This window comes from Cyanistes caeruleus, chromosome 5 (assembly GCF_971803275.1).
Source record: "Cyanistes caeruleus chromosome 5, bCyaCae1.hap1.1, whole genome shotgun sequence".
Taxonomy (NCBI): domain Eukaryota; kingdom Metazoa; phylum Chordata; class Aves; order Passeriformes; family Paridae; genus Cyanistes; species Cyanistes caeruleus.
Genome location: NC_141705.1, coordinates 54,640,359 through 54,652,324, shown reverse-complemented (window position 1 = coordinate 54,652,324; position 11,966 = coordinate 54,640,359). Strand labels below are relative to the sequence as shown.

The following is an 11,966-nucleotide window of genomic DNA, read 5'->3' as shown; positions in this document are numbered from 1 at the left end:
ACTTGCATTGGGAAATAAAGAGACAGGATTACCTGTATTTTAGAGATGGGATCGTTCACGTTGGTCATTCATAAAATGGCCACTGGTTTTAAACAGGCTGTTTTTGGGATGTTTTTGTAGAGTCTTTCCTGTTAAGTAGCTTGTTGCAGTGCATGTGGGAAGGTGCAGAGGACAAGGAGAGCTGCAGACCTGGAGGCTCTGTACTGACAAGGCCATCAGCAGGACTGAAGGGGATGGCTTCAGCTGAAATGCAGCACAGTTGTGTCAGGCTCCACAAAATTAATGGCATATTTCTTAGAAAACAGCCCCCTGCTTAGATGCTGTCATTGCCTCTGACTCAGATACTGAATGCCCTATTTGGTAGGAACCCCCCACCACCCTCCTCTGCATCCTGAGCACATTTTGCTAAGACTGCCAAGATACTACTCATTTTTCTAAATTTGTTACCACACAGATGGCATGAGAAGTACATTTCTGAAGGACTGAGATGCTGCAATGGGAAGCTAGGCTTTCTGGGAAGCCTAAGTCTGGCGCTTTGAGATCTCCACGTGAAAAGCATCAATATGGAAAAATACTAATGTTTCAGTTAAACAGTTTTTGTAACCAGTAGAATTCAATGGGGAATATTGAAACTCATGTTCACTGGATGCTGATTTTAAAGGTTAGAAAAGAAGCCTCACCACTTGGTAAAACCATCTATTTTCTCACCATGTGGAAAGATGTTAAAATGAATGGAATTCTGTTAATCTCACCTGAACCTTGAACCTGGGACAAGGGCACATATGCTATATGTGCTATATCACTAAAACGGGGGAAAAAATAAAAAATAACCAAACAACAACAGTAAGTTCTAGTGGGGTTTTGTGCACTGGGCTGTTCAATCACTCTAAAATAGGTTGCTACTTCCCAGCCTACACAGTCTTAATTTATCCTACCTCTTCCTTTCCTGAAAATGATGTCAGAGTAAATTCTTAAAATGACAGCCCCTTGGAATTACCCTGGTACCCTAGGAAATCAGGGTTTGCCAGCTCAAACATCTCATATGATTGCAGCTGCCATGGTAACAGATGAGGAGGAGGCAGTAGCTTCTGAAGGTAATTAGGTTCCAAACCGTGGAGAGCTCTGTAGATCAAAAATAGTGGTTTAGGCCTCCCTGGGTACCAATTGGTAGCTGTGGCCAGCTATAAAACACCACACTTAAAATAAATAAATAAATGAATAGATGTTTGTGTTGTGCTGTGGCTGCTGGGTTTTGGTTGCTGTTAGCATGTGACTCCAGTGCATTGCCATTTGGGAAAATCCAGACTTGAGCTGAGAAAGCAATGTGCAGCCAGCCCCTGTGGCCAAAGGGAAAGGCCTCCTTGATGTGGGCATGCTGGAGGAATTCATCTTTACTGTTCTCTAAGTTTCAGTTTTTCCAGGTATTTTGTTTTGTTTCTTTCCAGTTCCCCCCCGACCTTAACTGACAAAGAAGAAGACAGGATAATCTCTTGTGTAAATTGTATCTTGAAGTGGCCTCAGAATCTCTGAACACATGATATGCTGAAAACCATGCAGGAAGAATCCAGGTTGATTACTGCATCCATTACTTTACTAGTGTGAAAGTGGCCACCTCCAGCCTGTCAGAGGGAAGGAACTCGCCAGCCCTTGGCAGCCTTTCCACACATAGCCAATGGGAGAAGACCTGTGTGAAACACACTCCTGTCATCTGTTTTTCTTCTGAGTGTTTGAGGCTTGTTGAGAGCAGCAGCTCGATTGTTAAGGTGGGAGGAAGGGTTGAGCAAGGCTGGATGTGTTGCTGGCAGCAGAGTCCTGGAACCATAAGAAGGGCACTCAGGGAAGATGAAGCTTTGGGCTCTTGGGTGGTGTTCTCTGCTTTTGCTGAAACAGGTTTTGTACCATGCAAGTGTTATCCAAAGTGCCCAAAAAGCAAAGTTTAAAACCAGGCATCTGCATGCTTCCCATGGCACCTCCTGTCCATTGCCTAAATAGCTGAAGTGATAAACATCAAAGATGCTTTTGCTCAGTCTTCCTGCATCTTCCATCCACCTGAATGTGGCAGTCATAGGAAGCTGTTGCAGGAATTGACCTACAGGTGCTTGATCATGTCACGAGGCTTAAATCTATGCAAAGCATTGCAAGATACTCTATAAGGTTTGTTCAGGATAAGTGGACTTATACTATCTTAAGGTAACAAAGCAAAAATTTCTTTTGATTAGAAAGATGTGTGGACACTCCTTCTCTGGTTGGTTTTCTGGTTAGGAATAATGTCTGAAGGGCTGTGAGGTAAGATGGCTTTGAAGTAGTGCATCTATATCACTTTCTTTTGCTTCTTTCTTTCTTCATGTACAAAAGAGCTCAGTTAGCCTGTGCCTGAGGTCAAAATTGGGTTTATACACAGGGGATTGTCTATTCTCTAGGACATTTCAAAGCTTTCATTCAGCACATTTTTGACTGCATCGTTTGTGGAATCTTTGGAGCTTGAACTCCATATTCTGTTCCAAGACATGTTAAACTGGCTTATACCACACCCTCTGTGTGTGTATGCCTGGGATTTCTGTGCCTCTCTGCAGGGCTGGAAGCACTCCCTGCAGACCTCCCTCACCTTTGCAGGCTTGCCATTTGGCGTCCACAGCGTGGCTTTGCATTTTGTGTGATCACTCTGCTGATACCAAATGCAAACAGGCAAAAGATGTCCATTAGACACAAACCATTTGCTTGCCAGCATCAAAAATATGGACTGATGCAGGCAGTGTTCCTGGATGATCAGTTCAATGTGGTCCTAAATTTAAGTGTGTGTTTTGTTAGAGGGATGAACTGAAGTTTATTTCAACCTCTTTGGGAAGAAGAGGGGCTGAATGACAGTTACTGAAAGGGGTGACCCAAGAGCAGGTTCTGCTATCCATTGTAATTCAGGAGAAGGATTTTATCCATCAGTAAGTGGAGTGCATAAGAAATGCCAGGCCACATTTGTGATGAAAAGAAAGGGCAGGATATGGAATTTGATTAGAGCCATCTTCTATGCATTATGTATAAGATAATACATTGGTGTCAGTTATATTGAGTAGAAGCCTTAACTCAGCTTGAGTCCTGCTGACATCGTAAACTGGGAGACAGGGAGTGGTTTATGGGCAGCAGTGGAGTCTCCAGACTGAATTATGGCCTCAGCATTCAGTCTGTTACCGAGAGTTGCAGTTGGTAGCAGGCAGTATATTACATGCTTTTACCCAGAGTAGGGCTGGTGACAAGGAAGGGAAAAACTTCATCACAGAGACACTGTGAGAAATGGAAGACTTGAGTTAAGGGCAGGACAACAACAGAGAGCTATAAAACTAATGCAAGAGAAGAAGGGGGAATTTTGAGTTTGCCAGAAGGAAAGATGCCAGGATGGGAATACAGTTTCCCCACACAGTCACTGGTTTGCCCCTGTGCACAGTCCTGCCTCCCTCGGGGCAGGATGTGGCATCATACATAGTGGGCAAGGGACTAGCTCTGCCACTGCCATACCTTTTTTAGTTCTTGATCTCTCATAGTTAGAGACGGCCTTTCACACCAACACCCAAGATTTTTAATACCCTTTCTAGATTTTCAGCCATAATTGTATATTTTTGCTGTCTGTATAAATGGTCAAATCCTTTCTGAGTCTCATTAAGTCCCTGGTCATGGTGACTTTTAGGTGCTCTAAATCCAGCAGGATAATAGCTTACTGTGTCAAAAAATAATGTTAGTTCTTAATTTCATTGCATACTTCCTCACTGTGGAGACAGAGGCATCCAAGATACCTTTGCCATTTCTGTTCCTTAGCTTGTATTAATTTGACATATGGCTTCTAACCTTTCTATTTTCCAAGGGAGATGATCTTACAAATATTTGTTCTTATGGGACATGGTATGGATTTTTGCTACAAGTGTGTGAAGGTTCTTGTTGTTCTCCCTGAATACCCTTCATTTTTAAGCAAACCCAAAAGGACAGAAGAGGGAGAAAAAAAATTGTGATAAATTTGAGAATTTGCGGTCGTTTCTCTCCATAAAGCCTGTGTCGGCTCTTCCTTTTCCCAAGTGACTTTGAATTACACAGAATGTCCCTTTTGACTCAAAAGTACACTCACACAAATACAATTGTGTCCTTCCCAAAAAGGCCTGCTCTGCTCCTGATAAATTATTACTTCTCTTGGTTGCTTGGAACAGATTGTTCCACTTAAATGATTACTGTGGTGCCAGCTAGTACTGATGGAAAATCTGGTCCTTGATAACAGCAAATGTGTGGAGTAAAATCTCAGTGTCCATTAGGTTGGAGGGGGCAAGGTTAGTTCTGGGAAAAGTATAGTACTTGTTACAGGTGTCCAGCTTCTTAGTCACACATAGTGGGGCAATAAAACCTTGTCACAGATGTTGGTGGACTGGAAGTGTGCTCAGGTTGGGATCTCAAGTGGTCTTCCCATGGGTCATGGAAAATTTCATGTACAAATGCAGATGAGTCATTGTCATCATTGATATTTCAGGGAGCAAAGAAGATATGTGTAAAAACCCCAAGCCTTCCAGTGTCAGAAGTGCACACTGACACCCTTTTTCATTTTTGGCAAGGTTGCTGACAACTGAAGACAGGCATGTAATATCCAAGACACCTTAAAAAAAAAACCCCAAACCCCTTAATGATACATATACACAAAGAATATAGGTCACCTTCAATGCAGCGGATTAATCAGAGCTCTGGAAAACAAATTTTGTTTGATTAGCTGCACTTGTAGCTAGATGGAAAGTTAAAGCCAGGCACCAGAGAATGCAGAGCAGTGCCTGTTGTGATGGATGCAATCCAGAGAGCTTTGGTGCCTGTGTAGCTGTGCGTGTGACAAGAGCTGTCTGAAGTCAGCATGGAGGTAGAAGCCTTCCAGGAAATCTCCACAGGGGGAGAGAGAGAGGTCTCTCCTCATTTTTGTGGCCTGGATGGCATCCAGGTGATAAAAGCACGCGGTGGTTCACCTCACCAAATCACTGGGAGTTAAGGGTACCTAATGGTAACACACCCACCACCACCACATGGGCTGGTGAGCCAAGCATCGCAAGCACTGCCTCCCCCGTGTCTATTGATTGTGGGGGGAAGTCATCTATGCCCAGAGGTGGCTGAAGGGAAACTGAAGTTGTAAACACTTGGCAATTATTTAAAAACCAAAAGTAGTCTATACGATAAAGGGAAAGAGGATATATTTATGTTGTATAGTGCTTAAAAGGCACTTTGTTGCATCAATCAGCTAACAGATTCCATGCCAGCTGACACAGTGTGCCCCAAAGATGTTTTTTTTATCAGGAAACTTTGGTTTGGAGTAGAAACCTCCTATACATAAAGTAATCCTTTGGAATAACCGATGTATTAGTGCTAGTACTGACAATAGATGGTATAATTTTATTTTTTACTTTTTACTATTTTATTTTTTAACTTTATTCCTTTCTCCATATCTTAAATTTTAAAGGTCTAAAAACACTTAAAAGCACCCATTACAGCCAGGAGCCTGACTTCCCACTGAACTGGCATGAGTCCTGAGGTCTCAATGTCCAGAAATTTCTTTTCAAAATGGAAGTTCACTCTTAAATGGCTCTAGTGCCTTTTAATATTTTGCTCATGATCTAATTTGGATCTTAAGTATACCAATTTGGAAACAGCCTGCCTGACATCAAGCTATGAGTTTTTAAACTCATATGGTTTAATAAGATTAACTTGCTGCAGTTCTGATACAGTCTTCAGTGAAAGCTTATTCAAATTAAGAATCAGTCAGAGGGGAAGTAGCCTCAAGCATAAAGTAGGAGTGAGGTGGTGCCAAAAATCAGGGCTCCAAGAGGCTTTGTTGTCTCAGCCTTCGCTGGGAGCAGAAACCTTTACTGCCAAATTAATGCACTAAGAGGGGAGGGGGAAAAAGCATAATTAAGAGATTAAAACCCAATATTCCCTTTCTCAGCTGTCATCTTTAGAGATGTACACAAATATGCACCCATAGAAATGTATACATAGTTCAATTTTTTTATTTTACTTTTGAGACTCCAGAATATGCATTAAAATATGTGGGGACTCTTTTACATGTCTGCTTGAATTATGGAGAATAATTCACAAAGTACAGCAGGGCTACTAAAATGAATGAATAAATAAGTGAGTTTAAGTGTATACCTGCCAAATCTGTGTTTTGGGGCTCTTCTGCAAAAAATAATTAATTCATGCATTTTAATCATGTTAGCTTCTTCCAGTGTTTCCTTGCATTTCAGCTGCAGAGTATCTCCACCATGAATGTAATTTCCTCAGTGTTGGTACGGGAAATCCTGATTGTGTATCCTCTTTTAACCCAAGGTTACATATTAATCCCCTTCCTCCCAGGGGGACACCCTCAAGTTTGGCAAATACTGTTCAGTTTCCAAATGTGCACCATATTGATAACTTGTATATGGAATCTGGGCCCTTCTGGTTCTGATTTAAATTCTGAGCATGTTGAGCATTTTTTCTTCTTCCATGAAGAGGAAAACTCTCAGCAGAGTTTCCATGCATAATTTCATTCCACTGTTTCAGCAGGAATAATGCAGCTGTGAAAGAGGAATGTGAAATCAAGAGCATATCACTTTTTGAATATCACAAATTTTATTAGGGGGCCTTACAGGAAGGAGGAAATCTATAGGACAGATTGGTCACAGTCCAGTGTTGCTCAGCAAGAAGAGAAACAAAGCCGCTGTGCCTGTGGTGCTAATTTCAAGTTGTGTTTAGCATTGGCTACAGGAATGGCTGAAGGGCTTAGCTGTGACTGTGAGGCCCTGAAGTAAACACTGGGCAATTTTGAAATCCCTGTGCTGAGAGAGGAGCCATCATCAGTTGTTGGTGGTCCACAGGAGGGCTTAACTGGAACAAAATCATACAAAAATGTGTGGACCACACAGGAGAGTAAAAAAAAAAAATTGAGACACTGAGATTTGCAAGGGTTTGTCTTTTGTAAAGGTGATGAAAGCATGCCTGTCCTGTCTTCTGTGGCATTTAAAAATACATTGAAAATAAAGGTGGTGTCCTGCTGGAGTTGGTTGCCATATGGCATAGCTTGGTCGTCTTTATCTGGGTAAAGCTATTGTAGTAAAGGTTAGCTTGCAAAAGAAAGAGTAGATGGAACATTTCCTCTCTGGAGAAGTGTACAAAATCTAGTTTGGTTACATGATGTATTTCTCCTCTTGCTATGCTTCCTTCCCTCTCCCAGATGGCTATTGGCAAAATAGACAGGATACAGCATGATGTTTTAAGTACAGGCATTTCTTTAATGTGCAACACTTGGCATGTTTGTATATACATTCAGAGTGACTGCATATATGTAGAGGGGGATGTACGTATGAGAAAGCACAGCAACATGTGCACAGAAAAACAGCAAATGACAGCCTTTTTTAAAGAGAAAACAGCACAATTCTTGCCTTGTGCTTGCACGAAGAACAGAACTGATTTAATATCAAGAAGGAGCAGAAGCAACACAGTCTCTTGAGAGCTACCAGTGGCAGCATCCACAAGATCCCAAAGCTATTGCAGAAGACTAGCAAATCTAAATTGTATTACTATGTAGATGTTGGTCATTTGGGTTTCTTCAAAACTGCAAAGAAAGCAAGAAAGTTATGCTGCCCTGGATATCTGTTAAGCCCATGCTTCAATACCATATATAATGCTGAAAAATTGTGGTCTTAATATCCCACACAGGCATCATGACTTTCAGCTTGGCACCTCCAAACTTCTATGACAGCTAATCAGTGAGCTCACACTGTGACTGTATATCCCACTTGTGCCCACTGCTTGTAAGACCACAGTAAGCAAATAGGGTCCAAGGGAGCTGGCTTCATAACATGCCCAAGAATCTAGCTTTTGACTTCCAGCTGCTTAAATTTTTCCTTCTTACCCAAGCTTAGCATTTGGTTATCATCTTATTATCATCTTCTCCTCATCTCATTATTAGGCATCAGAGATAGCTGTAACTCTTGCTTTAATACTTTACATTTTCTCCTGTCTTTACTTTCTGCTGGACCTTTTCCTTCTTCCTAGGCGCTTCTCAGCGTCCTTTTGCTCCTAGGTGATCACTCTGTTTTCTCTGAGTAAACTGTGCTGTTGTTGGTTATTTCTAAGTAATGCTTGTGTCCTTCCTTTAAAATGTGGTTACAGGGACTCTTACTGGGCTGTGTGGAGGTGTAGGTCCTGTACTGCTCTCAAGTGAAGTCAGAGTGCCCTGATTTGGAGGTGCTCAGGATCTGCTGTGTTCCAAGCAGCCTTTGTGTGGCTGCACCAGCAAGTGCCTCCCTTGGGGATAGCGTGCCCTGGGAGGGCAGTTCCTATTTGCAGTGTCTTCCTACTGCCAGCATCATGTGGGGAAGCAGGTGGGTGGGTAACAAGCTCTTTGCTTGTCCTCTTTTGGCACTGAAGAGGCAATCTGTATTTCGCTGGGGAGCGTCACGTAGCTGGGAATTCTTTGAAGTTGCACAGTCAGCCGGTATGGAATTAAGTTAATATTTTACAGTGCTTTTGTTCTGTGACTGTGTCCAGCCCCTTCAATCTTCCCAGATCCTAATGAGGTGAGTCCCCTGGCTTTTGCTGGTCTGTGCATGTGGCTCTGCCAGCTCTAGCAGATCAGTGTTTGTATTCCTGGTCTGAGATGGCAACAACCCTGAGCGTGGAGACTTTCGCTGCCATTTCAGCTCAGCTTTGAGTAAGTGTCATGTTTTGCTGAGGCTCTGAGTAACCTGAGATGGTGTGCAAGGCAACGTGAGCAGCAGAGCAGGGTGAAAAGTATAGGACTGCATGCACAGGAAGCAACCCCAGATTTGTTTGGAGCCTAGGTGTGATCAGTGATACTTCTTTAGTGTTTTGGAGTGTGAAGGACCTGATTCTGGAGGGTCTGGGGTAATGCAAAGCAGTATTGAGATTTAGTAGCTCAGTTCAACTGAGAACATTTCCTGAATCATGGTGGTCATCTTTGCAAGCAAATGTTTGTGGGATCCAGTCTATCACTTTTGCAAGTCCCCTGCTGCAGTTTTCAGGAGGCCACAGGAAGGGCAGAGAAGGGAGAGGAATGTGCTGGCTATAGGGAGGATGAGGAGCGTTTTATAGTGAAACCTTAATTCGAGGAATTGGCTTTCTCTCTCATGTAGGAAATTCATTAGTCATGTAGAGTGAGGAAGTTGATTTATGGCTATTAACTATATTGAATTGACAAAAGTAGCTTCTTGAAATTTAGTAGCCAAAATTAAGGCCTCTCAGGCATTAACAGATTAGACTGCTTAAAACAATTTAATTATTTATTCTGTGCAAATGGGATAGGATATTTCTAGAGTGATGCCTGTACTGCTTTAGACATATTTTAGTATACTTGTGATTAAAGGTCTGTTGGTAAATTCTGCTAATTGACTATTGGCACAGAGTGGTAGAGAAAAGGAAGGGCCCTGGCTGAGACTTACTAATTTTTAATTTTGAGGATTTAATTAAAAAAAAAAAAAAAAAAAAAATACCAGTCTGGGTTGAGCTAATGCTCTCTGCTTCTGTCATCTTCTGCTTCCCATGAACTCTGTCAGCATCTGTTCATACAGGAGTTAAAGGAGCAGAAAGGGAGGCTATTAATAGCACAGTATGTCTGTGTTAAACACAGTATTATGCATATATACTGCTATTTTTATTGCTGTAGTATGTGGATCAGGTGAGGTCCATTGTGATAGCATCTGCATATACATCATTCCCCACCTGGAGACCTTAAAATATCAGTGTATTTTTTTTTTTTCTTCTTTTGTGGGTGATCATGGTACACAGTCATATCATCTCCAAAGGAAATGACTGTGCTGTAAGTGGCTCGTCCTTAAGTGCTATCCTACCCAGAAAGAGAAGGAAATAATTAAGATGACATGAATTATGTAGAACAGACTTGAATAAAGAGTGACAGAAGGGCTGGCTTTGACAGCTGGATGTTAAATGAAATTTGTTTCTGTTGTTATAGATGCATAGCCTTTTTTTAAATGTATAATTTATTTAGATTTATTTAAGGGGTAGAGGAAAGAAACAAGAAATCCCTGATGCGGAGAATTGAAATAATGAGTTGTTATACAAACATAAATAGTCATTACAAAATTTTTTATTGGTCTATTTTTGTTGTATTTATAAGGGCATTTTAAGACTCCTTGAGTCTGCATTTTACATGCATGCAAATACATGCTACATTTTACCCAGCAATCCTTACTGCGTGCTTAATTGAGTTGATAGCAAAAAGACATGAATACTCCTGACTGCTTCAGCTTGGCTCTGGGGAGAGAATGAATTTTTCATCTTTTCCAAAAGAGAATTTGTTCTGAATGACTGTTTCTCAGATTATGTTTCATTGCTCATACCTCTAAGAAGGAAGAAGCTGTAGGTGTGGGAAGGCTTTCTACTCTAAGCTGCAGGAGCTTTATCTGTGAAGTTGAAGCATCTACAAAGAAGTACTTAATTGTGTTATAATTGGGGTGTGAGTGCATGTGGATATAAGGGTGGGGGAAAAAAGGGCTGTTTCCCCTCCAGAAAAGCTTTCAGATGGTTGGCTGGTGTAGAACTGATCCTCTGGTTAGGATGGTAGAATGCTTTAGTGATGTGTCCAGCAACACTGCTGACCAAGGATTTATGGAGGGATGGGAGGAGTTACCTCTGGATTTGTTAGACCAGGTCACAGGGGAACTCATTTACTATTTGCTCAAGATTTTTCCACTTATGCTATATGTAAATATATGCTATTACTATAAATTCTAATTTTTGTCAAGACCTTTTTTTTTCAAAATTCTGAGTGTTCTGCAGGCCATACTTATTTTATGGACATTAAGCTGAAGGAGTGCTTAGGACTTAGTAGTCCTGAAGCAGGCAATTATTGTAAAACTTGAGTTCAGAGGAAATTCTTGCCTCCTCTCCTCTGATTATTGCTGTCCTGTTTTACCATATATAAAATTATGCATGTTTTTATCTTTTTTTTAAAAAAAATTCCCATATATTGTCTTAGAGCTTTTGGGCACCCCTGGGGAAAGTAGCAGAGGTTCCTCTTCTCCTAAGCAGCAGCCTTGCCAGGTCTGTGCATTTGCTTTTCTCAGCATGAACGCCACCTGGGGTTTTTAAGGTTTATATATCTGCTAAGTGTAGAAAGAGATCTCTTTCTGCCTGTCCATGGCATTTGCTTTTCCTCTAGGTTGTTTGGAATCAATTGATGTCACTGATCTTTCTGCTGTTCCCGTTTGTTGCAGATATATTTGATGCCTTTGAGTGCTGCTGACAGCAGGATTCTCTGATAATCTGTATCTCTGGATGATTGCTTAATTGCCTCTATGACACTCCCAGAATATGGTCAGGAATTTGTCACTTTGGTCTTGAAAATCATACAGTATGCGGTTTGCACACAGGTGTTTTGTGGCACTTAAGGAGAACTCAGAATTGAGCCTCCTTCTTCTCTGTTTTTTCTGTAGGCTCCCAGAATTGCCTCTGAAGTTGCTCTTGCATGGTGGAGCTAGTTTGAAGTTTGGGAGGCACACAGGCAGCAGGTGTGAGGGAGGGTGGCATGGCCAAAAGCTCTGATTCCCTCTCCCATGCAAACACACCATTTGCAGACTCAACAGAGGAGCGAGGGCAGCTTCCCACAGCCTCCTTCCACCCAGAAACATGCAATGTGTGGGTCACTGAATAATGCTCATTCTTTGTTGCCCTAAAATGAAAACTAGAGACCTACTCAGGTCAAGAATTAAGCTGCAGTAAGGGTAATTCATTGTTATGTACTTGGGTACCTTGGTTGCCTACACTGGGTGACAGAACAAATGAGAATTTCAGCAGGGCAGCAGGAGCAGAATTGTATGGTCAAAGCCTCTGGCATTTCTTATGTTCCTACAATTTTTTTCTTGTGTGCCTTCTCAGAAACAACCTGAAGAAAACAGATTTTCTCTCAGTTGAGTTGTGCAGTAGATTCTGTTTTCTGA

At 41.7% G+C, this 11,966-nt stretch overlaps 1 protein-coding gene across 50 annotated transcripts in view; it reads left to right on the top strand.

Annotated features, from left to right (window-relative positions):
• Window positions 1–11,966, top strand: part of ADGRL3 (adhesion G protein-coupled receptor L3) — a 487,487-nt gene that overhangs the window by 232,163 nt on the left and 243,358 nt on the right. The gene's annotated exons all lie outside the window — the stretch shown is intronic.